We start from the raw sequence: 11,219 nt of genomic DNA on the forward strand, positions 1-11,219 counted from the left end.
TGAGCTCCAGGGGAGGAGGACAACCAGTTGTCTTCCGCTGGAGGTCCCTTTGGCCTTGCTCCCCTGTCCCCATCCCCAAGCCTGAGTGGGACAGGTCACTGAGCTCAGGTGGAGGCCTGTATGTGTGCATGACCTAGAACCGGCCCACAGAGGGTTAACCGTGGCAGGGGCCGGCTGACTGGGAGGCGGAAACAAGAGGCCAGGGTAGTGCTTGGAGCCTCCAGGGAGGCCGACTTGGGTTTCAGAAACGTGCTGAATCACCCCAAGGCCCAGGAATCAAGGAAGTGTGACTGAACTGGGGGAGCAAGTTTGGTTTGGAGCTGCAAAGAGAGCCAAGAAGTCATTTCTCCCAACTTTCCTTTTGCAGCTGCTACAAGTGCAGCCCAAAGCAGATTGAGCCTAGACTCCAGATTATCTGACTCGGGCTCAGGGCTCTCCCAGGAGACCCCGACACTTCGAGCCCAGATTATCTGACTCGGGCTCAGGGCTCTCCCAGGAGACCCCGATACTTCTGTTTCAAGCCTCAATACCCTGGCCTCAGTTTGCTCATCCCTAGGAATGGGATGGTTGAGCCAGGTGGGTAACAGGATTCTGAGATTGTGTGACAGCAGAGAGTCCTGGCTTGGGAGCCCACGGGCCTGGCATTCAGTCCTGCCCAGGCCAGTCCCTGGTGTGTGACTTTGGGCCCTCTCCCTTCGCAGAATGGACTAGTATTCTTGGAGGCCCCTTCTGCTTCCAAGCCAGCTTTCTATGATTGGATCCTCAGCACCTGGCACATAGTAGGTGCTCAATTAGCACCTGATTGATCCACATAATGCCTGTCACCAATACTTTTGGGTGTGAGAGATACCCACACAGACAGAGACAGAGAGAGACAAAGACAGAGAAGAGAGAGACACACAGAGAAGGGATCTCAGAATAGTCTAACAAACATTATACATGTGAGGAAAGTGAGGGAAAGGGAGACTGTGGAGAAAGTTTCCAGCCTCATCATTTCCCTTTCTCCACAGTCTGCTCAGGAGACTTTCTCGGCTAATGGTCGGCCCCCCGGGAGCTCTCTCGGTTAATCATTACGGAGGGGCCGGGCCGAGTTATTAGCGAGGCACCTGCCGACTCCTGCTGTTTGCCGGACCTCACACAACCTGTTCCATTGTTTGCCCAGACTGCCTGCACTTCCTGCACCCAGCAGAGCCTGGGGAGGAGTCGAGCCTCCAGCTGGTCACAGAGGGATCGTTGAACTTTCCCGCAGACAAGATGCCGCCCCGATCAATTATTCAGAAGGCAGCCTCCGGCCCAGGTGGGCTGAGAGGGGAGCCGGTCCCAGCAGCAGCCCCGCGGGCACGGCCTCCGTGACGCACGCAGGCCAGGGATGACTAGGGAGCCGTGTGGGTGAGCCAAGAAAACCAGGATCTAGTTCACAAATATTTGCCCTTCGAGGAGAAGCGCCTTCCTGCCTTTCTCCAGTCAGTCGTGTCCCACTCTCAATGGGTGTTAATGGCACATGGCCTGAGGGACGCTGTCCAGAGGCGGGACCTGCGTGGGATCCCGCAGCTCCAGGAAACAGGCACTCTGCCGTGCGCCGAGCGCCTGGGAAGCCACCAAGGATACTGATGGCTTAAAATGCCATGGATTATTAAGGCCGACTCAGGAGACAAAACTGCTGGCCGGCAGGCCCTCAGTCGCCACTTCCATTTGGGGGGAAAGTACTTAAGTGAAGAAAGGCTGAAACAAGCCTCATTGGGTTGGGGTTAGGATGCAGTGGGCGACAAGCCTCTGGGATGAGGAGCATCAAACTCCTGAAAGGAAAGCCTAAAGAGCCCCAGATCCTCTGGACGGCTTGGAAGAGCTGAAGGAAACCATCAGCAACTTGAGCCATGCTGGGGGTGTGACCTTCCATTTCCATCCCCTGATTCAAGTCATGACAGAGTTCCTAAACTGCTACTCTGGGGAAAGCAGACACAAAGAATCCAACAAACTTCCCTCAACAGAACAGAAACAAAGCCCTGCCCAGAAGGACTTACATTCTTGTCGGGTATGGAGTGTATAGGAATAAGAAAAACAAAACCAAAGTGATTTAAGGAGGGAACATTACTAACTGGGAACATCTGAGAAGGCTTCATGGAGGAGATGGTCTCCAAGCTGAAGTAAGTTAGGTAGACATTCTAGGAAACCGAGTCAGGGAGACTGCATTTTATCCTGGCTGCAATAAGGAGCCACTTAGATTTTTGAGGAGATGAATGTTATAGTTAAATCTGGGTGTTCAAAAGACAATTTTGGCAAAAATGTGGAAAATAGGTACTAAAAGGAGAGACTTGAAATAGGACACGAGGTGGGAGGATATTCCAAAAATCTGCCAAGAATTTAAAAGAACGAGTGGTACGATTGAGGTAGTGGAGGAGAGGGATATGGGCAATCTTGAGGAGTCAAGGTAATAGGACTTGGTAACTAACCAGATAGCAGGAATTGGGAAGAGAGGAGGATTAAGAATAATTCCAGGATTGCAAAAATTCCAGGATTGGGATGGGGGCTCTCTCAACCGAAGTAAGGAGGTTTGGAAAAAGGGAATATACAGGGGGAAAGACATTTGCTTCTGTTTTGAATTTGTGTAGCTTGAGAAAATAATGAGCTGGCTATTTGGGGATCTGCACTGGAGAATAGGCAATGTGGGACTAGAGTGCAGAAGTGAGACTAGGGCTAGACATTTAAATCTGAGAGTCTGTGTAGTGATAACTAATAAAAGGACCCATGATTAGTTGATTACAGGAATTAATGATCTCATCGGCAGAAAGAGTGGGGAGAATAAGGCTGCCATACTGTGGGAGGGCCTCCTTGAAATTATAGAATAAATTTTGTAGAGGGACCAGTGGTCTTTGTTTAGTGACTTCTGGCAAATGTTCAAGACTGGGATCTAAGAAAATGGATATTGAGGGTTAACTAGAATGGAGGATGGACAATCCCTTGATCATCAGGGGATTATCCTTTTCTCTGAAGCTTCTGTTTTCACTCTCTTTCTTTCCTGGAAAAGCAGTGTCAGCCTTTTCTGTATAATTACTTTGAGGTGAGATCTTTACTCAGGGCCTTCAGGGTGGTGGTAAGGGCAAGGGATTCCAGAGTATAAGGAAGTTCATAGTATGATCAGAACAGGGGTGATAGACTCAAAGAGCAAGAAAGGGTGGAGGGACTAGAATTCGTGATGGAGATTAGGTTTAGAAAGGGAAAAAGCCAGGTATTGCCAAGAGGAAAATCAGAGTTTATATAGAAGGGGAATAGTTTGAGAGTGAAGGTGGAATAAAAATCATGTTTGTGGTCCATATGATACAGAAGCAGAAATTGGGTTTGAGGCTTGGGGAACTTGAAGGTTATGATAATCAAAGGAATATCATCATGACTGTTAGTCATCCTTCCTGAGATCACCATCAGGTTGCTTTAAGATAAAATATTAGCTTTGCAAAAGAAATGTGTGGAGAAAAGCACACTTTCCAAATTATGGGGCCCCTGATAATCAGGAACTTGCCTCCTTGCAGTGCTGGCATAGCAACTGTAATGAATGAAGGCCTTTTCTCTGGAAAAAGAGTTCTCTGTGAAGGATGTCTGGGAAATAGGAGGTTCCTCTGAGGAAATGGGAGATTTGATACTTGCTGTGAGCCCTGCCTAGATATGAGACTCTGCTCAGTTCATTGAGGAATGGGACACACAGCAGCAGGTGTATTCATGTACTGTGACCTCTGTTCTAAGTTTTATTCTTTTTTTTGATCCTATGTTGAGCATTGGGAGCCATGTGTTTATAATGAGAATTGGGAGAAGACACTGGTGCTGTCATTAGTGAAGCTCCCAGATCTTCTGGCGGGCTCCAAGAACCAGAGCAGAGAGAATTTCCTCCACGAGCCCCTTTGAGTCCCATGAGAACCAAGTCACCAACACAAGGGTTACATCTGCTTTTACTGAAACAGCCATTTTTCAAATGCCAAACATTGAACTCTGAACGTCTAAAGAGGAAATAAATACTTGGAGTTTTCATAAATATGGGTTTGAGGCTTTTTCTTCCTCCATGAAAATTACCCTGCTCCCCTCTCCCAGGGCTTAGTGAGCTCTACCTCCTCCTCCCTCCCTCCCATTTATCTGAGTCCATGTGGTGCCTCCCCAGGGTAATGTAAGGACTTTGAATATAGGGACTATTCTTTTGTGATTGTTTCCTCAGCACTAAGGACAGCACCCTCGACCAGAATTGGCTTAATGTTAAATTGGTTAGCTGAGGTGTCTCAAACTCCTTGCTTGCTTGTCTCCACTCCATCATTGCTCAGGGTGGAATTTTCTACTGTGCACAGAAGTGAGAAGCAGTTCCAGCTCCCCAACTCTCTTGTAATCTAGAAAGAGGCACTGGCTTTAAAGAGATCCTCTCTATTCTGCTCATCCTTTAGGATGCCTGACCTTTGGCTTTGAAAAGTCTTGGGACAGTCCCAAGTGGATCCCTTGATTGGATCATCAGGGGCTTATCCTTTTCTCTGAAGCTTCTGTTTTCACTCCCTTTCTTTCCTGGACAAGCAGTGTCAGCTTTTTCTGCATATTTACTTTGAGGTGAGATCTTTACTCAGGGTCTGAAGGGTAATTACTGCCTGACAGTCTGCCAGGAGCCCAACAAGGCAGACATAGTAGCAACATATTAAAGTTCTCAGTGGAAGATGCGTTGGTATCTCATGCATCTTCCCTGGCCAATGGCTGGGATTTGGAAGCGGGCCATTTCTTTCAGGAGCCCAGATGTCCTTCTCCAGGTTCCTTCTGATCCGAGCTTGACATCTTGGTTGTTGCAGGCACATTTTCCTTTACTGTTTGAATAGAAAGGTATCAATGCTTCCACTCCATCCTCTTCCCATTTCTCAGTGACCCATGCCATTTTCATCAATAGAGAACCTATTGGCGTTTTCCTAATTCATTCATTGAGAGGGCACTAGGAGAGAGCATTCAAGAGATGCACTGGGAACAGCCCTGCCCCCAGAATCGGGGGAGCTGGAGGAGTCTGCTGACCCTACTTGGGTGACCGACTGACTTAATGTCCCTAGTCTTTGTCTTTGTCTTATAGAAATGAAAAAATTGGACTCGATGGCCTCCCAGGACCCTTCCAGCACCAGATCCAAGTATCCTATGAAGCAAATCAATGCAGCTAGAGAAGGAAGAGAAGTGGAGAGGGAATCACCCTGAAAAGGTGGGAGCACAGCCCTAAATAATTACATTTCATGTTTCATACTTTATCAAAGTTTGACTTCCTGGAGTTGAGTTGTGACAGTGAGGAGTTATGGCTGTGTCTAAGGGAGCAGCTCAGATCTCTGCTGGTTCTATCCCTCCGGAGTGGCCATGGCGGGTATTACAGCCAGTTGCTGCCCATCCCAGGCCCTGTAGGAGGGACCGGTGAAAGAACAGTTTGGGAAGCGCACCATCTGGTGGCTTAACTCAGACATCACACTGAAAGAATGAATTGGGATTTCCACCAGGTTTGTGTTACACCTGCATACTGTCACAAGTCGAGACGGATAAGTGCTGCTGAGTGCAGAATTCCTAATATGGCCAATGACCCTGCTGGGGAAGAGATAAGAGGCCCGTGCTAGGGGATCTTGGGAGTTCTCTCTGACTGCTCCCTCTCCTCACCTTCTGTAGCCATTCAGTTGTCCAATCTTTCACAGCATCCTTACCTCTGACCTCTTCTCTCAATTCACATCAATTGTTGCCTTAGTTCAGACTTCCATATCTCTCACCTGAACTATTTCAATGGCCTCTTAACTGGTCTCCTTGCCTCAAGTCTTGAGCCATGCTATAGAAAGAGGAACTGCTCCTAACGCCAAAATGAGGCTCCGTAAGTGTCAGTCTCCTACTCAGTTAACTTCAGTAGATCAAAAGGTCCCCAGTATCACTGTCACTGCACTGTCAAGGGCACCACTGCCTCCTATAGCCAGGCTCCTGCCCAGGTGCCATTTCCCACTTCTCATTTGCTCCCAATTTCCCAATCACATATTCAATCATCAGTCAAATCCTGTTGCTTCAACCTTCATGTTGTCTCTTGAATAGAACATCTGACCTCTGACACGACCAAGCCCTTATCCACTGCCATGTGGCACTTACTGGATCCTTTGGTGGGCAGCTTGCCTTAAGTCTCTCCCCCCTATAGCCAGCTCTCAGTGATCTTCCCAAGGTGCGTTCTGACCACGCCACTTTCCTTTCCAATAAAGTAGCCCAGTTACCTCTGGGATCAAATCCTTTTTTGACTCTTAAAACCCTCCATAAGCTGCCTTTCTCCTCTGCTGCTCCTCCATGTACTCTGTACTACACTCCAACTCCCACCTCAGTGCCTTTGTCCTGGGTAGCCCCCTGCCTGACATTCTCTTCCTCCTCATCTCCGGGCTTCCTTCCTCCGCTTTCTCCATGATGATGGCTTCCCTCCATCGATGGGCTCTGCTCTTTCCTGCAATCTCCTATTTGTACGAGGTGCTTTGTATGCTGCTCTCCCATTAGACTAGGAGTTCCTGGCCAGCAGGGCTTATCTCCAGCACTTGGCACATCGCCCGGCATACAGAAAGCCCTGAATAGATGCTTGTTGCCTTGACTATTGCCTTTAAGCTCAGAGAAAAGCCTCCCTGTTTGGCTTGGAAAATGCTTCGTGGTCTGGACCCAACTTCTTTCTCCAGCCCTTTATAAATGAATCCACTTCCCTCAATCTGTCATCTGGCCAAACTGGCCTTGTCCCTGTTCCTCCCAGCCTGCATGCCATCTTCCACCCCTGGGAGTCCTTCCTTGCCTCTGCCTCAGAAAATCTGACTTTCTTCCAGATGTGGCCCCAGCAGCATGGCAATGCTTACTCTGGGACTGCTCTCAGCAGCTATGGTTGGCTCTGGCAGGCTGAGAGCTCAGAGCCTGGCTCCTTCCCCTCCTCTCAGGGCTCCAGAAGTTAGTCTGAGGGCTCCTGGGAGGAGGTGTTCCAATGCTTCATTTCTAAAAGATAATTAAGTCTAATGAGGTAACTAGTGTCAACTGTCTGTCATGGAGGGAAGAATGTCATTGAGGTCTCATTGACCTAGTGTTGGAAACCTTGGAATGCTGAATAATTGCAGATTGTTCTATCAGGCTGTCAGCTGGTACAGAGCACAGAACACTGGGCCTGGAGTCAGGAAGACCCAAAGGGCAAATATCACCTCAGACACTTATTAGAGGTGTGACCCTAGGCAAGGAACTTCACCTCTGTCTCCCTCAGTTTCCCTGCCTATTAATATGAGGATAGAAGAGTCCCTACCTCCTTGGTTATAAGTGCCTGCTAAGCTAAGCAGCCATTCCATAAGACTCCTCTTGCTCCAGCTACTCTCCCTCTTCATTCCCCTGTAGCTCCTCAGGGATTGACTTGCACCTGTCCCACCCTTCCCAGCCACACATAGCTTCCTGACCTCTGAAGTCTCCTTCCTCAATGATTTACACACTTCCATTACATTATAAATCATCTCTTCCAATGGAAGGAATACTAGTGAGCCTCATCCATGTCCTTTGTGCAACTTTTCACTGAGACCATAGGAACATGCTTGCAGTTATCTGATAGGATGCCGGGAAGTGCAGGGAGGGAAGGCCATCCTCCTTGTGCGTTGTTTAATAAGCTTTCTTCATTGATGACCTGTATTTGCTCTGGAAACCTGGCCAGTTCCCTGAGTAAATTCTATGAGTAAAACAATGAACCAATATTCTCCTTGTTGGGTCCCTTGAGACAAAGTCCCCTGCCTTGGAGGGCTGCTTTGTCTCAAGAGTCACATATCAAAAGAGACTACCTAGTGTACTGCATTCTTTGTTCTCAGCCCATAAAAACCCCTTGGTGGAAAAGGGACTTTGGGATCTTACCCAGGAAGTCCTTGCCTGAGACCCTCCCACCTGGAACCCTGAAGGCTGTGAGTAGGATTCCCTAGCCAAGAGACTCAGATGTTGGTGCTTCCCCAAGTGGTGATGCTGTATGGTGTTTGTTTGTTTCTTATATTATCTTTGTTATTATAACGATCCCTGCATTTGTTGATTGTGTGTTACTTTTATATTTTATATTAGGGTTCCTCTTCCTCTCTGTCTTGTTTGAATCAAAGTTCTGAGCAGTGAACCTGGACTCATCCCCTTTTAAGTCTGTGCCTGTTGAATGAGAATTCTGCACCTAGATTAACCTTACACCCAGTGAGTGTGAACCCCTTAGTGAGCAACTTCCTGGCTCTGCTCCATGCTTCTCCTCACCTACCTTTCTGTGGCTATTGTCTCTGAGGCTGAGGGACTTTCCTGGCAAGAGCTTCATGAATAAAAAGATTTAGCTCAAGGATATAACTTACCCTCTGGGCTCTGGTTTCTCGGGTCTGCTTGTATCTCACAGTACAGACTCTCTGGATCTTCATTCAGTCCTCCTGAAGATGTCACTGGTCCCTTTCATAGACTAGAACTCCTAGGTGTGCTGCAGATATACACTAGAATGAGCCAATGAAATAACCCACAACTCAGTTCCATCAAGGAGAACATAGGGGTCACCGACACTTCCCAGGACATTTCTCGTGGCCATTGAAATGAGTGGAAACATTATGTCAAGGAGATGTCATCCATGTCTCATTCCCAGACTCCCATGGGATTTTCCAGGTTACTCCTGCTCAGACTCCCTGCAAATATAGTCAGCCTGCTGAAGCCATTTCCATCAGTCAGTCCATCAATAAACATTTATTGAGCACCTATCATGTACCACTATGCTTAATGCTGGGGATTCAAAGAAAGGAAAAGGTTTCTGGCTTCAAAGAAGGCCAGTAAACTAGCGCAATGGATAGGACGCTTGCCTGTAGTCAGGATGACTCTTCTTCACGAGTTCAAAATCATAGCTCTGTGATCCTGGAAAAGTCATTTAACCCTGTTTTCTCAGCTGTAAAATGAGCTGGAGAAGGAAATGGCAAGGTCCTCCAGGATCTTTTCTGAGAATGATCTTTGAGGAACTCCTAGTGTAATGAGGAGATAGCATACAAGCAGCGATGATCTTATGGAAGAAATGGGGGCCAGAAGAAAGGCACATATTAGGAGGAAAGGCAAGTCTTCTTGCAGGACTAAGCAAGACCTCGGGCAACCAAAGAGTTGCCACATCCCTACCTACAGAGACAGACCTAGTGAAGAAACTGCCTGGCTGGCCTTCCCTAGAACAGATGGGGGAAGGTCTAGGCGTCCCTCCTCTCCTGTCCAAAAGCTGCTGCCATTCCAGCAACCCCTCAGAAACAGGTACAGTTGGGTGTGGCCCCTGCTCAGGAGCCTCCACCTCCTTAGCATTCCCCCAGGAGACAGGTGGAGCTGGGCAGAGCCCCACCTATGACCCCCCACCTCCCCAGCATCCCCCCCTCCCTTGGGAGCAAGTGCAATTGGGAGTGGCTCTCTGGAGATTTTCCATCAAGTTCCAAATCAGTTCTGTTGCTGATCAGCTCCAATGATTGACTTGGTTCATCTTAGCTCTGCTTCTGACAGCCAGCTTTCTTAAGCAGATCCTTTTTTCACTGTGTTCTGTAACATTCCCATCCTTATCACTCTTTTGTAATGTAAGCCTTCATCCTCAGATTTATTTTGGGGGCTTAGTCGCTGCTTTTATGGTCCAAAGCCTGTAAAGATTTATAGGTTAGCTCTTTTTCAGTTAACCATTTTTTTCCCTTTCCATAACATAGCTGTTATAAAGTCTCACATTCTTGAGACTAAATAAGTTTTGCTTTTAATCCCATTCCTTAAAAGTGCTGAAGCTGCTGAGTCTATTGTTCTGACTTCTTAGTTCTTCCCATGTGACTGCTGTTTATTTCAAATAAAGTATTTCATGATTATACCTGGAATAGGGTAATTATCGAAATCATCCCTTCCTTTCCTCAGTCTGCAACAAACAGCTTCCACCCTGGATTTGTGTTTCTCAAAGAATGGACCTCTCAGTGTTCCAATTACCCCTAGAAAGACCCAAATCTTTCCCAAAGAGGTTAGGATGGACACCAGACTAAAGCGAGCTTGGAGCGTTGGGTCGGGGTGGAGAAGGAAAAACGGATCTCCCATATCCATGTTTGTCCAAGACTTGGAATGAATTACCTCTCAAATTCCTTTTAGCTCTGAGGTTCTGTAATGATGTATGTGATAATGGACTCATTTAAAAACCAGAGTGATATTTATAAGCCCATTGGAATGGATTGTACAAATGAGATCTGGATTTTAAATTGGCCTCTTCTATTTGAATATTTTCTCTTTCTTCCTTTCTCTCTTAGGAGATAATGACTTTCCCCTCAATCTTAGTCTTCCATCAAAACCTGAATGACCACTTGGCAGGAGGCCACAGAAGGATGGCTTTCCAGGTCCAGACTGGAGGATACGTCTCGGAGTTTCTTCCAACTCTGGCATCCTGGGATTTGAAACTGCACCACTGAGCTGTTTGAGGGTCATGAAAGGTACAAAAGACAAATGCGAATTAGCAACGTTTATTAAGTGCTGACTGTATTCAAAGAGCTGTCCTAAGCACAGAAAAAGATGTGTGAAGATAAATGAAATATGGACAGGAGATGATGAGTCAAATTCAAGATGCCTGCTTGATAGTTAAGGGTGATTCCCTCACTCTGTTTGTTCCTTAGAAGTTTGTAAGGCACCCAGCCTGGCTAGCTGCTCGGGCTGAGCCGGAATGGGTGAGGGAGGCTGGGCCTAGGGCTGGACACAAAATCCCTTTGGTCTAGCAGCAGCTTCCATCGAGGGGGTTCTTCTCATTTGCTCAGGAACACTGGGATCCCCTTGTGGCCAGAAACTCTTGCGTGCTTTCAGGCTTTCACAGTGCCCATCATCAGATAGCAGGTTGGTTTTTGTTTTTTTTTTTTACAAGTATTGATTAAGTTGAATATTCAATAGAATGAAATGAAGCAGTTGAGTTGGCGATTCTCTCCATCTGCCTGTTTCTGTCTCTCCATCTGTTTCTCTCTGTATGAACAGAAGATATTTACACACTAGAAGTGCAGGGGATGCTCCTCACGGGGGTTCAGGGTTGTCCTTGAAATCTCACTTCACGTCTGAACTGCCATAATCCTCTGGCTGATCATCCTGCCTCAAGGTTCCCCCTTCTTTAGGCTATCCTCCATTAACCCATCAAACTAAATCACAAATCGGAGTACCCCCACTGTTCAGTCAGTTCCGATGGTTCCCTATCACCTCCAGCATCAGATATACAATCTTTTCTTTTG

General features: G+C 47.3%; 1 long non-coding RNA gene across 1 annotated transcript; it reads left to right on the forward strand.

The window, feature by feature from the left end:
- Positions 1-731: 731 nt before the first annotated feature.
- Positions 732-10,437, forward strand: LOC141542813 (uncharacterized). The gene is made up of 3 exons (XR_012482253.1): positions 732-2,144; positions 5,078-5,200; positions 10,263-10,437. It is a non-coding gene; the product is annotated as an uncharacterized LOC141542813 (long non-coding RNA).
- The last annotated feature ends 782 nt before the right edge of the window (positions 10,438-11,219 follow it).

This window comes from Sminthopsis crassicaudata, chromosome 5, assembly GCF_048593235.1.
Source record: "Sminthopsis crassicaudata isolate SCR6 chromosome 5, ASM4859323v1, whole genome shotgun sequence".
Classification (NCBI taxonomy): domain Eukaryota; kingdom Metazoa; phylum Chordata; class Mammalia; order Dasyuromorphia; family Dasyuridae; genus Sminthopsis; species Sminthopsis crassicaudata.